Source organism: Pelmatolapia mariae, linkage group LG3_W (genome assembly GCF_036321145.2).
Source record: "Pelmatolapia mariae isolate MD_Pm_ZW linkage group LG3_W, Pm_UMD_F_2, whole genome shotgun sequence".
Taxonomy (NCBI): domain Eukaryota; kingdom Metazoa; phylum Chordata; class Actinopteri; order Cichliformes; family Cichlidae; genus Pelmatolapia; species Pelmatolapia mariae.
This window is the reverse complement of record NC_086229.1, coordinates 69,230,316-69,246,522: the sequence shown is the minus strand read 5'-3', so window position 1 is coordinate 69,246,522 and position 16,207 is coordinate 69,230,316. Positions and strand designations below refer to the sequence as shown.

At 40.3% G+C, this 16,207-nt stretch overlaps 1 protein-coding gene across 1 annotated transcript in view; it reads right to left on the bottom strand.

Moving 5' to 3' along the window:
• Window positions 1-16,207, bottom strand: part of LOC134624766 (zinc finger protein 91-like) — a 328,469-nt gene that overhangs the window by 102,807 nt on the left and 209,455 nt on the right. The window lies entirely within an intron of this gene.

Here is a 16,207-nt window from a genome sequence, read left to right as displayed (position 1 = left end):
CGTTTAAAAAAATAACATTCTCTAAAATTGTATAAATACCCTGTGTGTGTTAGGAGTTTTAATTATTGTTCTAACTACGGAGTGCTACTGAGGATATTGTCGGGTGGTGGAAGAAATAATTCGAGGACCTCCTTAATCCCACTGACATGTCTTCTGTTGAGGGAGATGAGTCTGGGGACAAGGAGGATGGCTCGTCTATCACCGGGGGTGGGGTCACTGAGGCAGTTACACAGTTCCTTGGTGGCAAGGCCCCTGGGGTGCATGAGGTTCGTCCTGAGTTCCTGAAGGGTCTGAATGTTGTTGAGCTGTCTTGGTTGACATGCCTCTAAAATGTTGACCTTCAACAGGTCGTGGCATACAGCTCCCACTGGAGCGGTTTGCAGCCATGGTCCTCAGTAGAAAAGGGTAGAGTGCCCACTCCGCGTCAGGGACGTGTTCCTGCACAAAGTGGAGGAGTTTAACTATCTCAGGATCTTGTTTAAGAGTGAGGAGAGTGAGAGATCAACAGACAGATTGGTGCTGTGGCTGCAGTGATGTGGACACTGTACCGGTCCATCATGGTGAAGAGACAGCCGAGTGAAACCCCGTCCACACTACATTTGACTGGTACTCGCATTGCCCTTGAACATAAACCAAAGAACATGTTGATTCCACCATGCTAGAAGATTTAGAGAACTATCATGTCTCTACAATGCATGATTCAACTGCAATGAATGAATACAAAATACCTGAGCAGAGTTTTGATGGTTACGATATAACTTAAAAAAACAAAAAAAGCTGATCAGCTTCCTTGAACATCACAGCACCTGTACCACGTGCACTTGATTCACATGCACCCTCGTACTGCCTAAATGAGCTTTATACTGCACAGTAAAAACAGGGCTTGATTTTGATCCTATGTTAGAGCATAAGTAATCAACATGGCTTCATGAGTTTATGACTTCAGATACAAGGAGAACAGCAAGTGATCAATGGTTACCACCTGACAGTAAAATGAGTGAGCAGGTGTGCTGTCAAAGTTTTGAACTGACAAAAACTCTCTGAATGAAGTAAGACGGAACATAACTGAACAGAGAAAACACAGTGCATGTACTAGAACTTGAATTTAGACTGATATAAAGATTGTATTTGTATCTACTAATATTATTTTATTATTGTTGCATTAATATAGCACAATATAATAATGAAGTACATTTTCACATTTACTTGAGTAAAGAAGTTGCTTCAGTATATCAGCTTTTACTGGAGTATTTTTTAACCCAGGTATCTGTACTTCTGCTTACGTACAGAATGTCTGTATGTTTTATTTTATCATAAAACCTTAAATGTCATGTTCCTGGCATTCTGTTGATTTTATTTGTTCCACTTTGTGTTTTCAGTATCTCCATTCATGATGTGGATAGGAAATAATACAAACTTCTCAAATAAAAGCATATAAACAACAAATATGAAAACACGAAACTGTCCAAACAAACTAAGTATCTATTCATGGACTAATAGTTAATTAAAAAACTATTTTTTTAAGGAAAAATTTTTTTTAATTAATAATTTTTATTGTTCAGTTGTCAAATTCAAAGGCAATCATCCCCTTTATCCCTCTGTTTACTGTGCAACAGAGCTGTGAATCTTTTTAGCCTGTGTTTTTTTTCCAATCTTTGTTTTCACCTAAACTGCTTTTATTTAGAATGAACACTTGTTGACCTGATTTACTGTCAGTTATCAATCACCGATAGTTACTTGTTGTTTTCCTTGAATCCTGAAGTCATAAAGATTGCATTAGTCACTGATTTACTAGAATTACTTATGCCCTCAGTGCCCTTAGATACAAACCATTACAAATTACAAGCTCACATTGCAGACCGCTGTTAGTTCCACCTCTTTACCGGCTAAACGAATTCTTGAGGCACAGAACTACATCCCCACACAGAAGGTTCTGCTGGAAAACATAACGAGTAGTGAGAGCAGCGGAGGGGATCGTGGATACTTCTCTTCCCTCCCTCCAGGACATCTACTGCACCCACCTCACCTGAAAAACCCTCTGCATTACTGGTGACTCCACTCATCCATCCAACAGCTTCTTCAGTTTGCTGCCATGAAGAAGGAGAATGAAGAGCCTCTGGTTTAGAACCAGCAGACTGAGAGACAGCTTCATCCATAAGGCTGTCAGGATGCTGAATTCTCTCTCTGCTCCCACACACACCAACTCCAGACCTGCATTCACCTCTTCCCTCTGAGCCCCCCCCCCAGATATACAAAGCTGTGAACCGCCACCAACACCTTTTCACTGACTGCCCCACCCCCACTTGCACATGAACTCTTGCCCACAAGCACTCTGATTGTGTTGGACACTGCTGTTTATATCTTTATATTGTTTTAGTGTACACTGAGCGCCGTGGGAGCATTGCATTTTCAAATTCCTGTGTATGACTGTCCATATGATTTTTGACAATAAAGGTAACTTTGACTTTAAAAGATGAGTTTGGGATCCTCAAAAATAGATTCAATCAAATTTCCAATTTTCCAATCACAGAGTTTGATTTCTTCTGTGACAATGAAATGCTTTCAGCTGTCAAATATTTCTTTCATTGAAGATTAAAGTTTTTGTCATGATCACTTTTCTGGGAAGAGTAACTCTGAAACAGAATGGTTAAAATAATGACATCTCTCTCTCTCTCTCTCTCTCAGTCAAACAGGTGGCTTTCTCAGCCTCTCTGCTGGATCGAGATCATGGAGCTACTGGACCCTTTAACACTCAGACTATACTGATCTTCAAACGTGTTGTCACAAACATTGGAAATGCCTACAACCCACACACAGGTTATAAGACTGAATGTCACTTCTCAGCTATGCTGATGTCAGGCTGGTGTTCCAGATGTTCTAACAGGTGATTTTTCCATTAAACGTGACAAAAACAAATGTCCCACAGGTATTTTCACTGCACCAGTGAGAGGAGCCTACCACTTTGACTGGAGCGTATTTGGACATGGAAAAATTCAGGCAGATGCTGTGTTGTTCAGGAATGGAGAGCACATTTTTGTTGCACTTGAAAGTCTGCTTTTGTGAGTGGCTCTAACTGCTTCTAGAGGTTGGAGATCAGGTGTCTTTACGTCTCTGGGCATATTCAATAATATACAATAGTCAAAATCATCATGCCACACAGTATTAGGAGGTGGTGGGCAGGTGTATTGTTGTTCTTGGGTTTTGTTTCCCTTCTTGGCATAGGTAGGCGGGGCGGGGCTTGATGACATTCCGGCACACCTGCGGCTCATCGGACGTCATCAGTGAGCGCATTTATGGAGCTGAGTCACGGACGTCTGGTGTCGGAGTATTGTCGCTTTCACAAGTGGTAACGTGTTGTTGCAAGCTGAATCTGTTGATTCCACGCTATTGAGCTGCATGTTTTAAGATCCGTCTCCTGCCTGCTTTTCCTCTGTACTAGCCTATCCCGCTGCCTGCTCGCCTGCCTGTATTTCTTTGTGTTGGCTTCCTTGGATCCGTGACGGAGATTTAATTCGCACCAGTCTGTGACCACTGCTACATCTGTATTTCTGTGTTTCAAGTAAGCTCTCCAACTCTCCCCGTCCACTTTAGTTTAACTCTCGGTTATCGACGTTATTCCTTAACTTTGTTTGTCCCTCGTCCTCAGGTAGCTCCGGTGCGTCATCTATCCTCCCGCATACCTCGGCTCCGTCTCATCCGCTCAGCTCTGTTCTCCTTTTTACCTGTCACTGCATATAGCCCCTTCCCTTGTAAATATTCCCCCATCATTGTATATAAATCTGCATCAGTGCTATCCTGTGCCCATATGTGTTTCTGCCACTAAATCCACCCATGTAAATTCCCCTAACACAGGGGCGATTCTAGGATCAGAGCTTTGGGGGTGCTGAGTACCCAGAGAGCTGCGCAGCCAGGCAAGATAAACTTTACTCATCACGATGAGACTTCTTGCCTGTCTCTTTCAGTCCCTGCATCCTTAAATGTCTCCAGTTGTCCCGAGTTCTCTATGACTGTCTCCTTGGTGCATTTAAACCCCTGTTCCTCCCTGTCCTTGTCTTCGTCTCTGTTATCAGTCATCCAAATTTTACCATCTCTGTTCCAAGTCTGCAAATTTCTTTATTAAATCATAAGATTCTTAAATTCATCAAGTCTCTCTGTGCCTGGGTCCTCGTCTCAAAACATGACATCACTGTTTTGTACATTTTACCACAATTTAATCCGTGAAAGAAAACACTTCACAAAACACTTTTTTGAAAAGTCTGTAACAAAACCATCAAATCTGATAAAGGTTATTAAAATGCTGCAAAAGAAGAATGGATTGGAATAAAAAAAATACATATCCTAACCTTAATTACCCCTCCCAAAACAAAATAAATTATTACAAAATATTAATAAAAAACAATAAAAATGGAGGCAACTTTGCCTGTGGTAGAATGTATACAATGTATGAAAAAATCTTTACTGCAGATCAGGGGCGATTCTAGAATCAGAGCTTTGGGGGTGCTGAGCACCCAGAGAGCTGCCCAGCCAGTTAGTGATCTTAATAGTATTCTTTTCATATTAATGTAATTTTTCATCTAATTGAATACAATTTATTTGTGTATGATTGTTAGTCCAAAGAGGGAGAGAGGAAAGAGGGGAACGTGAGGAGAAAATACAAGGTCAGGAAGAACCAGGTAAGAAAACAGACAGGGAACAGTGACAGGCAAAACAGAAACTGTTAAACTGACAAAGAGAAAAAACCTGATTTTACTCGTACAATCTGGAAGTTGTGTTCTCCCTATATTAAAGCTGCTATACAGAATCTGCAAAACAAACTGGGTTGAAACATTTTTGACCCTCTTTAACAACATTCCAACATAACATTATCATTGATTGGGGAGATTAAAATTAATGATATATTTTTATGTGGTTCAGCCACAACTCTACTAAAACCTCAGCCAGTAATAGGTAGGCCAACTTTTGGACTGTCCAGTTGTCTGTATGTCTGCTGCAGTACATACATCACATTTGCACACTATCAGAAAGTGCCAAACGGTGCCCTGGTGGAGTGAGGAGCTGTAAAGAGAAGCGCAGTGCTCTGTTTATATTCTAAAAGTGTTTTAAGCTTGTTTCAAAGATTCTGTACTGCAGCTTTAAATGTTTTCCAAAAGCACACACACACTTATCAGTGTTTCTCAAACTTTTTACAGTGTGTACCACCTGATAAAAATGTCAAGCTCTCCTAAGTACCACTATGAAAGCATGAAACTCATAAATCTTACAACACAAAATTTGTATTATTAAATTAGTATCTGCAGCAGGAGCGATTTTAGCCCATTTTGGGGGGTGCTTCAGCACCCCCCAAAATGAATCAAAGCACCCCCAAAGATTTCTTACTTTTTTTGACAATATTTGCTGTTTGTGTTACACACTACTAAAAATGTAAAAAGCATACAGTACTTAATTGAGATGGAACATTTTAACAACAAAAGTATAGATAACCCCCCCCCCCCCAAAATGGTTTGTTCCAGCTCGGCTCTCTCCTACTCTGGCTCTAGCGCCGTTGCTGCCAGAGCGATGGTGGCTGAGACGCAGCGGGGCGGAGGTCTAAGTGCCTGGCTTAAAACAGGACATATTAGCTGCATTTAACCTTCAGTTACTCTTTATATAGTTTGGTAGGAGTCATACCATGTTTCCTTTTAGCTGAGAAACATTACATCCAGGTAACCTGCTGTGTTGAAAACGTGTTTCCCGACTATGTTTGCTACCCTACAATCTGTCCTGCTCTGTAGTAAAATCAGCGACATTTGACCGTCCTGTTGCTCCCATTTAAATGTATACAGCCTATTTAAAATCTAAAACAACATTGTCCGTAGCCTGCTGTTGTTACCACTGTCCTGTTTGAAATGTAATGAGAGAAACTGGTTATTTTTTCATATGTGCCGATATTGAACCCAAGGTACTACTAGCTAACTGACTGGATGCCTTATAACTCCTGGTGTGTGTGTGTGTGTGTGTGTGTGTGTGTGTGTGTTTGTGTACAGAGAGACAGCCAGGTTCATAATGGATTTGAGGAAGTTTTTTCAAAAAAAGGAGCCACATTCAGGTAAAAGTGTAAGATCAAATGATCCATCAATAAAGGATAATGTTGGATCAGTGTTTCAATATTCATATCTTTTATTAGATGTACATGTGGTTTGGTTATTTGCCTTTTGCTTGAAAGTACACTGAGAGAGGACTTTTTTTTATTAGTGATCTTAATAGTTTTCTTTAAAAATCTAATTGAATACAAACTATTTGTGTATGATTGTCAGTCCAAAGAGGGAGAGAGGAAAGAGGGGAACATGAGGAGAAAGTACAAGGTCAGGAAGAACCAGGTAAGAAAACAGACAGGGAATACTAACAGGCAAAACAGAAACTGTTAAACTGGCAAAGAAAAAAACCCAACTAATTTTACTCGTACAATCTGGAAGTTGTTTTCTCCCTATATTAAAGCTGCTATACAGAATCTGCAAAACAAACTGGGTTATCAGCCCTGGCACTGCATTACCATATTGAACTTCAGTCAGAGGAAGTCACCGTTGCCAAAAAGCTTTTGAAGCTCAAGAGTGAGGCTGGTGCCATTCCAGATATGTTAACATTGTACAATCTTCTGGATAATCGGATCTTCCCCACACTGAAAACTGTTATTCAGGTTGCCCTAACAAACCCAGTTAGCAGCTGTAGCTGTGAAAGGTCTTTTAGTGTCTTGAGTCAGCTCCATACCTGGCTGAGAAGGACCATGGGTCAAAGCAGACTCCAGCACCTGGCTGTGATGTCAGTTGAGAAAGAGATGCTTGAGAGACTTGACCACCAAAATGTGATAGACAGATTTGCCAACCTCAAGGTGAGGCGACATAGGTTAAAAGAAAAGAAAAAATCTTCAGAGCCATAGTAGCATCTGCACTAAAGATCTTTTCATACATTGTATACATTGTACCATAGGCCAAGGCATCTCAATTTTTCTAATGTTTTAATAATATTTTGTACATTTGTACATTTCAAGGACTCTTCTATTTTTGGAGTGTATTTTTTATGTATCTGTATTGTATTATACATATACATTAAAAGTGAATCTCTGTCCAGAAAATGCACTCAGTTTACTTTTTACTCACTAGGAGCATCATTCATTATTCTCCCCCAGTAATTAAGGTTAGGATATGTATTTTTTTTTCAAATTCCAATCCATTCTTCTTTTGCAGCATTTAAATAACCTTTATCAGATTTGATGGTTTTGTTACAGACTTTTCAAAAAAGTATTTTGCTTTTCTTTCTCAAATGTGGGGATTAAATTGTGTTAAAATGTACAAAACAGTGATGTCATGTTTTGTGACGAGGACCCAGGCACAGAGAGACTTGATAAATTTAAGAATCTTATGATTTAATAAAGAAATTTGCAGACTTGCACAGAGATGGTAAAATTATGATGACTGATAGCGGAGATGAAGACAACAGACGATGAGGACAGGGAGGAACAGGGGTTTAAATGCACCAAGGAGACAGTCAGAGGGAACTCAGGACAACTGGAGACATTTAAGGATGCAGGGACTGACAGAGACAGGGAAGAAGTCTCATCGTGACAAGTAAAGTTTATCTTGCCTGGCTGGGCAGCTCTCTGGGTGCTCAGCACCCCCAAAGCTCTGATTCTAGAATCGCCCCTGCCTGGGTGTAATGTTTTTCAGTAAAAAGAAACATGTTATGACTCCTACCTAACTATGTAAAGAGTAACTGAAGGTTAAATGCAGCTAATATGTCCTGTTTTAAGCCAAGCACTTACACCTCTGCTCCGCTGCGTCTCAGCCACCATCGCTCTGGCAGCAAGGGCGCTAGAGCCAGAGTCTCAATGTTACTTTTTATATTTTTAGTAGTGTGTCACACAAACAGCAAATATTGTAAAAAAAAAAAAAAAAAAAAAAAAGTAAGAAATCTTTGGGGATGCTTTGATTCATTTTGAGGGTGCTGAAGCACCCTCAAAAATGGGCTAAAATCGCCCCTGATGCCACCTTCAGTGGTCATCTGATTTTCACCATGTGAGAGGTGTGACAGCTCCAACACTTCCTGTTTGGACTGCCCTGTGTGCGAGGAGCTTAGCCATTTGTAGAAGTAAAACAGGAAGTAAATCACTTGCTGGAATTGGTTTCTTGCTCTCTCTCTTTCTGGTTGGGTTCTAGTTGTGTGTTTATTTGTTTCTACTTCTCCTTTGATTCTACTGACTCAGATAATTTACTTCTTCTTGTTATCTTTGATTCAAATAAATCTAGTTAAATAAAGTGCGGCTCTTCCATTAGGTAATGACTATTTTCTATAAGTTGGTAAACTGCATTATTTTTTATTGGCTCCACAGTCCTGTTTTGGTCAGTCTGTTATTTTGGTGACTGCTGGCCAACATGTTTGCTTTTAACTGGAGTTTCTTCTGTTAAGTTTAGCAAAATCCAACAGTTCCTCTTTTTTCTCTTCTTTGATAATCATGAAGGTATTTTTCTTAATCACTTAGTCAGATTAAGGTTAACATCTGTTATCATTATAAAAATGTAAACAGCTGATTTATTTTGATATAAAAATGTGTGTCAGTGCTGTAGAGGAATTTCTAGAAGCTGAAATGTTTCCTTATTTTTCATTTGTATCTGAATCCAAATCCAGACACGGATAACTGACTGTAAACTTACTCGGGTTCATTTCTGTAAATTCTCTAGTTTTTTTAAAAAAAGCATTGAACTAACACTGTTGATTTCCTTATATGTGTTTCATACATAGAGCAGAGATCAAACCTTCACGTGCTGGGAGTTACTATCACAGGTAAAGTGACACCTGGTGTTTAGAACAAAGAGCTGCTTTTTAAAACATTTTCTACAGTAACGCTGACAGCTCTGAGGCTGAACTCTGACGTGGTCAGGGCCATGACGAGTACAGCATCAGTTACGTTATGATCTCAATAAAAACCTCAAACAACAGCATGAATGAAAAGACAAACACAGACTGTGAGTAAAGAAGTGGAGACAAAATCTTCACACTCATCTGAAGTGCGCACTGTATAACCACATGTGTTGTGTATATTATGTGAAACATAATTTCAGCATCAACTGAGATTTTACAATAACTGAATCATTTCTGATGAGGCCATGCTTAATTTACCTTCATACTATAATTTATGTGTTTTGAACATTTATTCAGCCTTTTTTCTCTATTGCCAACATTGTCATTGCACATCATAATTTCACAGTTTCAACATCTAAACTGCACAATTTAATGTCTGTGACACAGAGCAACAGAGACAAATAATGGTACTGAATAAACTTTGAAGGATCATATCTCCATGTAGAATAAGCTAATGCTTAAAACCAGAGATGGGTAAAGCGTTACTGTAATCCGATTACCTTTTTCGAGTAAGGAGTAAAGTAAGGGATTACTATTGCAAAAAAGGTAATTAGATTACTGTTACTTTCCCGTAAGCACGCTGCATTACTGCGTTACTAAAACCGTGATTTTTTTTGCGAGAGTGTCTCATGACAAGCGAGTGCGACGTTCGTGACAACAGCTGTGTGCAGATCAACAATGGATAATATATCGAGTGCGGGAGAGAGTATGAGCGTGCAGCGTTTAAAGCGTGGAAGTACTGACCTTACTTTGAGATTGATTCCGTAAAAAGTGACAAAAACGTTAGCGTCCGCTGTTCACTGCATGGGAAGAAAACTTCTTTTTACAGCGGAAAAAAACCCTAAATGTCCGAGTAAGCACCAAATACGCTGCCGCTGGAATGTGAAATTCACAGAGAAACTCACGGATTCTTCCACTGACCGTTGCGGCACACCTGCACCAGGGCAAACCTCCGCCTACACCACTTCTGCTTTACAGGTGAAAATAGAGCAACAGGACAGCTGAGTCTTTGATTTTATTTATTTTCTGCTGTGTTTTACTTGCATCTATTTGAAAGAGTGAGTGTAAACACAAAAAAATATTTTATTTTATGTGCTGGAATGTGCAGAAAATAGGTTTAAATGTTAAACAAATTTCTTCCAGTCAGAGAATGTTGCATATAATTACATTTTTGCTTGATGCATAAAGTTAAAAGATTAAAACAAATAAAACAGGTTTTAAAAAGACTTTCATTTGATTACATTTTATATGATTTATTATGCAGAAAAAGTAGAATTGGGCTGAAAGATCTATTGCTTTAGGGGATAAATCATGTTTTCAAAAGTAACTAAGTACTTTTGAAAATAATTATTCATTAAAGTAACAGGATTACTTTTTTGGGAAGTAATCAGTAATTAGTTACTGATTACTTTTTTCAAGTAACTTGACCAACACTGCTTAAAACAAACTAAATCATCTTAAAGGTCTTCATTGTCCTGACATTTTGATACCAGATTCATCATCCAGCTGGGATTCCTTCCAGGCCAACAATATTTCTTTAACATAGTCATTTTTTAACATGTAGAGGGTGTAATGATGACTGCATGAGATTCTGGAGAAGGATCTGGATTCTCAGTATTAAGGATTATTTTTCTTTGGCCTCAAATCATTTTTCTGCTGCTTGATGCCTTCTGTTGGTGATTGCTGGTCTGCAGGTGAGTGCAGGTGTTTCTCTCCATTAAAGCTGATCATATGAAGCTGCTCTTCTACTGAATCTTTCTTCCTTGTAAGATAAATCCATCTGAGCAGGCAAAACAACAGCTAACTCTTCTTCAAAGACCACGCCAAATTGTTTGCAGCAACATGACGTGTCAGACCAGACCAGTCCTGAACTCAGAAATATTCAGATTTATCAGATCTGAATCCAGCAAATGATCAGTTAACATTTCAAATAGTGAATCAGTGCTGTGACAGTGAAATAGGCTGTCTTGGACCGATTCATTATCTGGTAATTGCAAGTTGCTTTGGGAAAAGCAGCACGATTGCCCGTAATGAGAGTCATTGAAACTGTTTTCATTTAACCCATTTATCTGGCTTAACAGCTCGGCAGGTATTTGAATCTCACCCTCTCTTTCTGCCAGCATGGCTAAAGCCTGGTTAAGAGTGTAGAAGGGGTCAGAAGAAGAAATGTTTTATGTTAGGCTGCTTTGAGAATCAGCAGCGTTTGACCATGTTTGGATTTGCCCTGGCTCCACACCCGAACTTTGAAAGCCATTTTGCGAAATGTTTTCACTATGTGCTAATTGGGCTAGAGCTAAATTGAGTGGAGGGGAGAGAGAGAGAAAGAGAGAGAGAGAGATTTGATTTTTAAAAAATACGTTTATTTCACATGAAATAATCGACATATTACCACACCCATTACATTGAAGTGTAACACAAAATCAATAAAAGGTTACATCAACACCTGCCCAAAAACTAGGTGCCCCTCCACCACACTACAGATTGCCCCCCTGTAACCCCAGACCTGAGAAAAAGTATGTAGGTCCGAGGCTGTCTTATAGAAATTTAATTCTAGCAACAGCCTAAACTTCACCATGTTGACAAACACAGGGACTACCCCAGCATTCAGCCCTTTTTTCACCTTTCTCTTCCTGCTCATATACACTGCCATTTTTGCCTGTCTTAACAAATAATTAAGCAGCTGGCATTTGTTCTTCCAAAGACGAGTAAATTTAAAACCACAAATGAAAATAGTCAGTGTAAAATCTTCCCCACATCTACTAAAGATGGCTTTTAGAAGCACAAACAGAGCTGAGAGGCAAACACATTCAGAAAAACAGTGAAACAGGGTCTCCCTCTGCTCACAGAATGGACATTTGTCTTCAACAGCAGCGTTAATAACAGAAACAAAAGAGTTTACAGCAACAATGCCATGAAGAATTCTCCACTGCAAGTCTGCATGTTTTTTCATGAGGGGAGGCTTATAAAGGGACCTCCATGCTGGCTTGATGTCAGGTGCTAAGGAGAGATGGGTCCTCCACACCGTGTCATTGCATCCATTCAGCTTGCCTTGATTGAGAGTTTTTACCAGCAGCCTATACAAAGTTTTTCCAGAGGCCCCTTCCAGGGACACCCCCGCAACATCCACATTATCCAGTAAAGGACCAGAGCAGTTCTTAAAACCAGGAAACAGTCTGATGGAAGGATAAGGATCTAAATGATTCGGAGACAGACTGCCATCACAATAACTTGCCAAAAGTGAAAACTCAACTCCACCTAACTTGCTTTTCCAGTGATCCAAAAGCTGACCAACAACTCGAGTAGACCGTATCCCAAGCTGTGCAGCGAGTCCCTCCGGAGCATCCAGCTGAGGTCCAGCCAGCTCCACCACCCTCTTCAGAGAACAGACTCGTGCAGCGTGGAGCCGTCTGGATAAAGTAGTCCTCCCCCAGACAGGGCAATCCAGCAAGCTGCCAAACAGTACAGGTTCCTCCAGCAACCAGTACAGAGAATCAGCCTGCAGCCGCCTCTCTTTCCTCAGCAGAGCCCATACAGAAAAAAACACTCTTGTAAAAAGGTGGAAGAAGGGAAGAGTTCAGCTTGCTTGCGTCCATCAGAAACAGAGATAAATCCAAACCCATATTACCAAGATGCTGAAGAATACAGCACGATACTCTCCTCCATACTAGATCCTGGGGTCCCGTAAGCAGCCTCTAAATAAACTGAAAGTGAAAAGCAGCTCCTCTACTGGCCAAATGGACCAGACCTTGTCCGCCTTCCTCTCTAGGGAGAAAAAGGACACTTTGAGGAATCCAGTGCAATTTATCCCAAAAAAAGTTGTAAGGAAGGAAGTATTATTTTTTTTGTTATTTTTATTATTTCCATTTATTATTTTATTTTTATTAATTCTATTTTTATTATTTTGTTATATTACTGTTGCATCATAATCATATAGCAAGCATTTGCATTGACACATTTATTGAAGTATTGATATTGTATTCATAGGTTGAACATATTGGCACCCAATTAATTAGTCTTTATTACAGGTTCAGTGAGAACCAAATGTAGAGTATATGGATATTTTGCTGCTATTATTTGCTGCTATTTTTATAATCATCATTACCATTCCATTAATAACACTATTGATATTGCATTCAGATGTTCAAACATATTGGTATCATATTAGCCTTTATTACAGGTCCATTAAGAACCACTTTAAACTGTTGAGTTGAATCTATAATTCTAAAGGCTTTTGAAGGTGTTTATAATCTTAAATGTTTCTATGCAGACTGCATTGTGACAGGAAGTATACTGAGACAGGAAACTGCATGTGTGTAGGGCTTGCTTCTGCAGGAGTGAAACTGAAAGCAGAGTCTGAGTGCAAGTTATTTTGAGCAGGTTATTTTATTATGCATTTATATCTTTGATTAAGCTTTGATTAAGTTTTAAGTAGTTGTATTAGATTGAAACATTTGTTTTATACATTTTACATATAAGTCAAGATCATTACACACAGGATGGCCTCAGCCTGGTTGCCTAAGTTGAGGTCAAGTAAAGTGCAGAGCGAGGGTCACACATACACACACAGAGTTAGAGAGGTTCATTTGTAGGTGAAAGTTTGAGCATGCTTGCTGTGACTGTGTTTCAGTGTGTACGTGACTGTTTGATGAAGAAGCAGGTGCATGATGCGAGAGCTGAGCTGGCTTGCGGGAAACCACCGGGGAGAAGATGGAAGCCAGTGTCCTTTTAATTGTGTCACAAGTTGTCAAATAGAACATTTGTGGTTTTGAGTTGACGTATCCATGTAATTGACGCAAGAAGGGGCGTTATACTCCGATGCATAAAGCTGTGTTCTGAAGTTTTGGAGATGAGATGTCTGGGTACAGATTACATCTCCACACGCTGCGTGTGTTTCATTAAAATCTTCGTTGACTCCACCTGACAGGGTCAGTGTGTTATTCTGATCACCCCCACCTCTCTGTCCTCAAAATGAACCTTAACAAAGTCCACCAGGATTCTTTGAATGTTAGACAAGAGGGTAACTGGGGGATCAACACAGGTCAACCGGTGCCACAAAGCAGAAGAAACCAGATTATTGATAACAAGAACCCGACCTCTGTATGACATGTTAGGTAAAAGCCATCTCCATTTTGAAAGCCGACCGTTGACCCTATCCAGCACATTTTCCCAATTCTTCAGCAAAAAAGTGTCATGCCTAAAAACACCCCTAAATACTTAAGCCCACCCCTTCTCCAGCTCAAACCTCCAGGCAGACTGAACTGATCCCCCAGCTGACCTGTCACAGTTACAGCCTCACTCTTCTCCCAGTTAATTTTGGCAGAAGAAATACAAACATAAAGAGAAACTGTGTTCTCTAAAACCTTGATATCTGTCTGTGAGTCGATCAGGACAATTAAATCATCGGCATAAGCAGACAACTTCAAAGGTACATTGCACCCAGGGATATAAACACCACACAAGTCCTGTCTTAATTTGTGAAGCAAAGGTTCAATTGCCAGGGAATACAGCATCCCCGACAAAGAACAGCCCTGCCTCACCCCCCTAAGAACACTGAAAGGACCACTCAAGACCCCATTTATTTTCAGTACACTTGTAATGTCACGCTACATAACCTGAATCATGGCTACAAAACCTGAGCTGAAGCCAAAAGCAGCCAAAGTGTGCCACAATATTGGTGTTCAACCCGGTCAAAAGCTTTTTCTTGGTCTAGAGAAATGAGACCAACATCTATACCCAAAGAGCTAGAGAGGTCCAAAACATCTCTAATCAAAGTGACATTATCACTTATCGGCCTGCCAGCCACGCAATACGTTTGGTCTCCATGAACGACAGAAGCCATCACGTCTCGAAGCCTGGTGGCCAGGACTTTGGAGAAAATCTTATCGTCTGTACAGAGCAACGATACTGGTCTCCAGTTCTTCAAACTGCGTAGATCTCCCTTCTTTGGCAGCAGAGTGATGACCGCCCGTCTACAGCTTAGAGGCAGCAAGCCTTTCTGCAGACTATCCGTGACAACCTCCAGCAAATCCTCACCCATCACAGACCAAAAGTCTTTGTAGAACTCAACAGGAAGACCATCCATGCCAGGAGCTCTACCATTCTGAAAACTCATCAGAGCAGCATGAAGTTCATGCAAAGTCGGCTGAACCTCCAGTTTTCGATTGGTTTCAGCCTCCACCTGAGGGAGTCCCTTGAAGAATCTATTGCACAAACTAGGATTTTGAGAAATCACTCTTAAAAAGGTCCTTATAAAAGCTGACAGCAAACTTCCTGATCTCAGAAGGATCCAAGATTATTGAGCCACCGTCAGACATTATAGAGTGAACAATTTTTCTTGAGTTGATCAGGACAATTAAATCATCGGCATAAGCAGACAACTTCAAAGTTACATTGCACCCAGGGATATAAACACCACACAAGTCCCGTCTACAAACTAGGATTTTCTGAGAAATCACTCTTAAAAAGGTCCTCATAAAAGCTGACAGCAACCTTCCTGATCTCAGAAGGATCCGAGATTATTGAGCCACCGTCAGACAGAGAGTGAATAACTTTTCTTTGCCCATTCTTCTTCTCCAGTCCAAAGAAAAAGTGAGATGGGGCATCCATCTCCGTGACACTGAGGAAACGTGACCTGACCAAAGCCCCTTTTGCTGTCGTGCCCAGCAGGTCGGCTAAAAAAGCCTTTTTGGATTTGAGGGAATCTAAAAGCCCCCGGTTTCCTGTAGACGCCACTAAACTCTGCAGTTCTACCACCTGAGTCTCCAGGTTTCTCATAGATCTGGTTATGTCTCTAGTAACATTACGAGTGAACTGTTGACACAATTGTTTGATCTGACACTTCCCAAAATCCCACCACTGCTGGATATATGCAAAGTCAGATTTAGATTGCTGGTGAGTGAGCCAAAAAAATTCAAAAGCTGTCCTAAAAGTTTTGTCATGTAACAGGGCCATATTGAAATGCCAGTAGGCACTCCTTACATGAACATTTTTAATAAAAACAGAACAATGAACCAGACAATGATCAGAGAAACCAACAGGGGTTATCCGACAGTCCTTAAAAATACTCAAATGATGTTTAAATGAGTATATGCGATCCATTCTTGCCAAAGATAAATGATTGTCCTTAGAATGACTCCATGTGTACTGTCTCTGATGTCCATTGAAAAACCTCCACACATCTGACAGGTCTACAGCTGCAGCCAGCTGCCTAAGCCTGCGAGAGGACGCAGGATGAGGTTCGGTGTGGTTCCTATCCAAATGTGGGTTGTCAGTACAATTGAAATCCCCACACAAAAACAAATACTCATCATCGCTA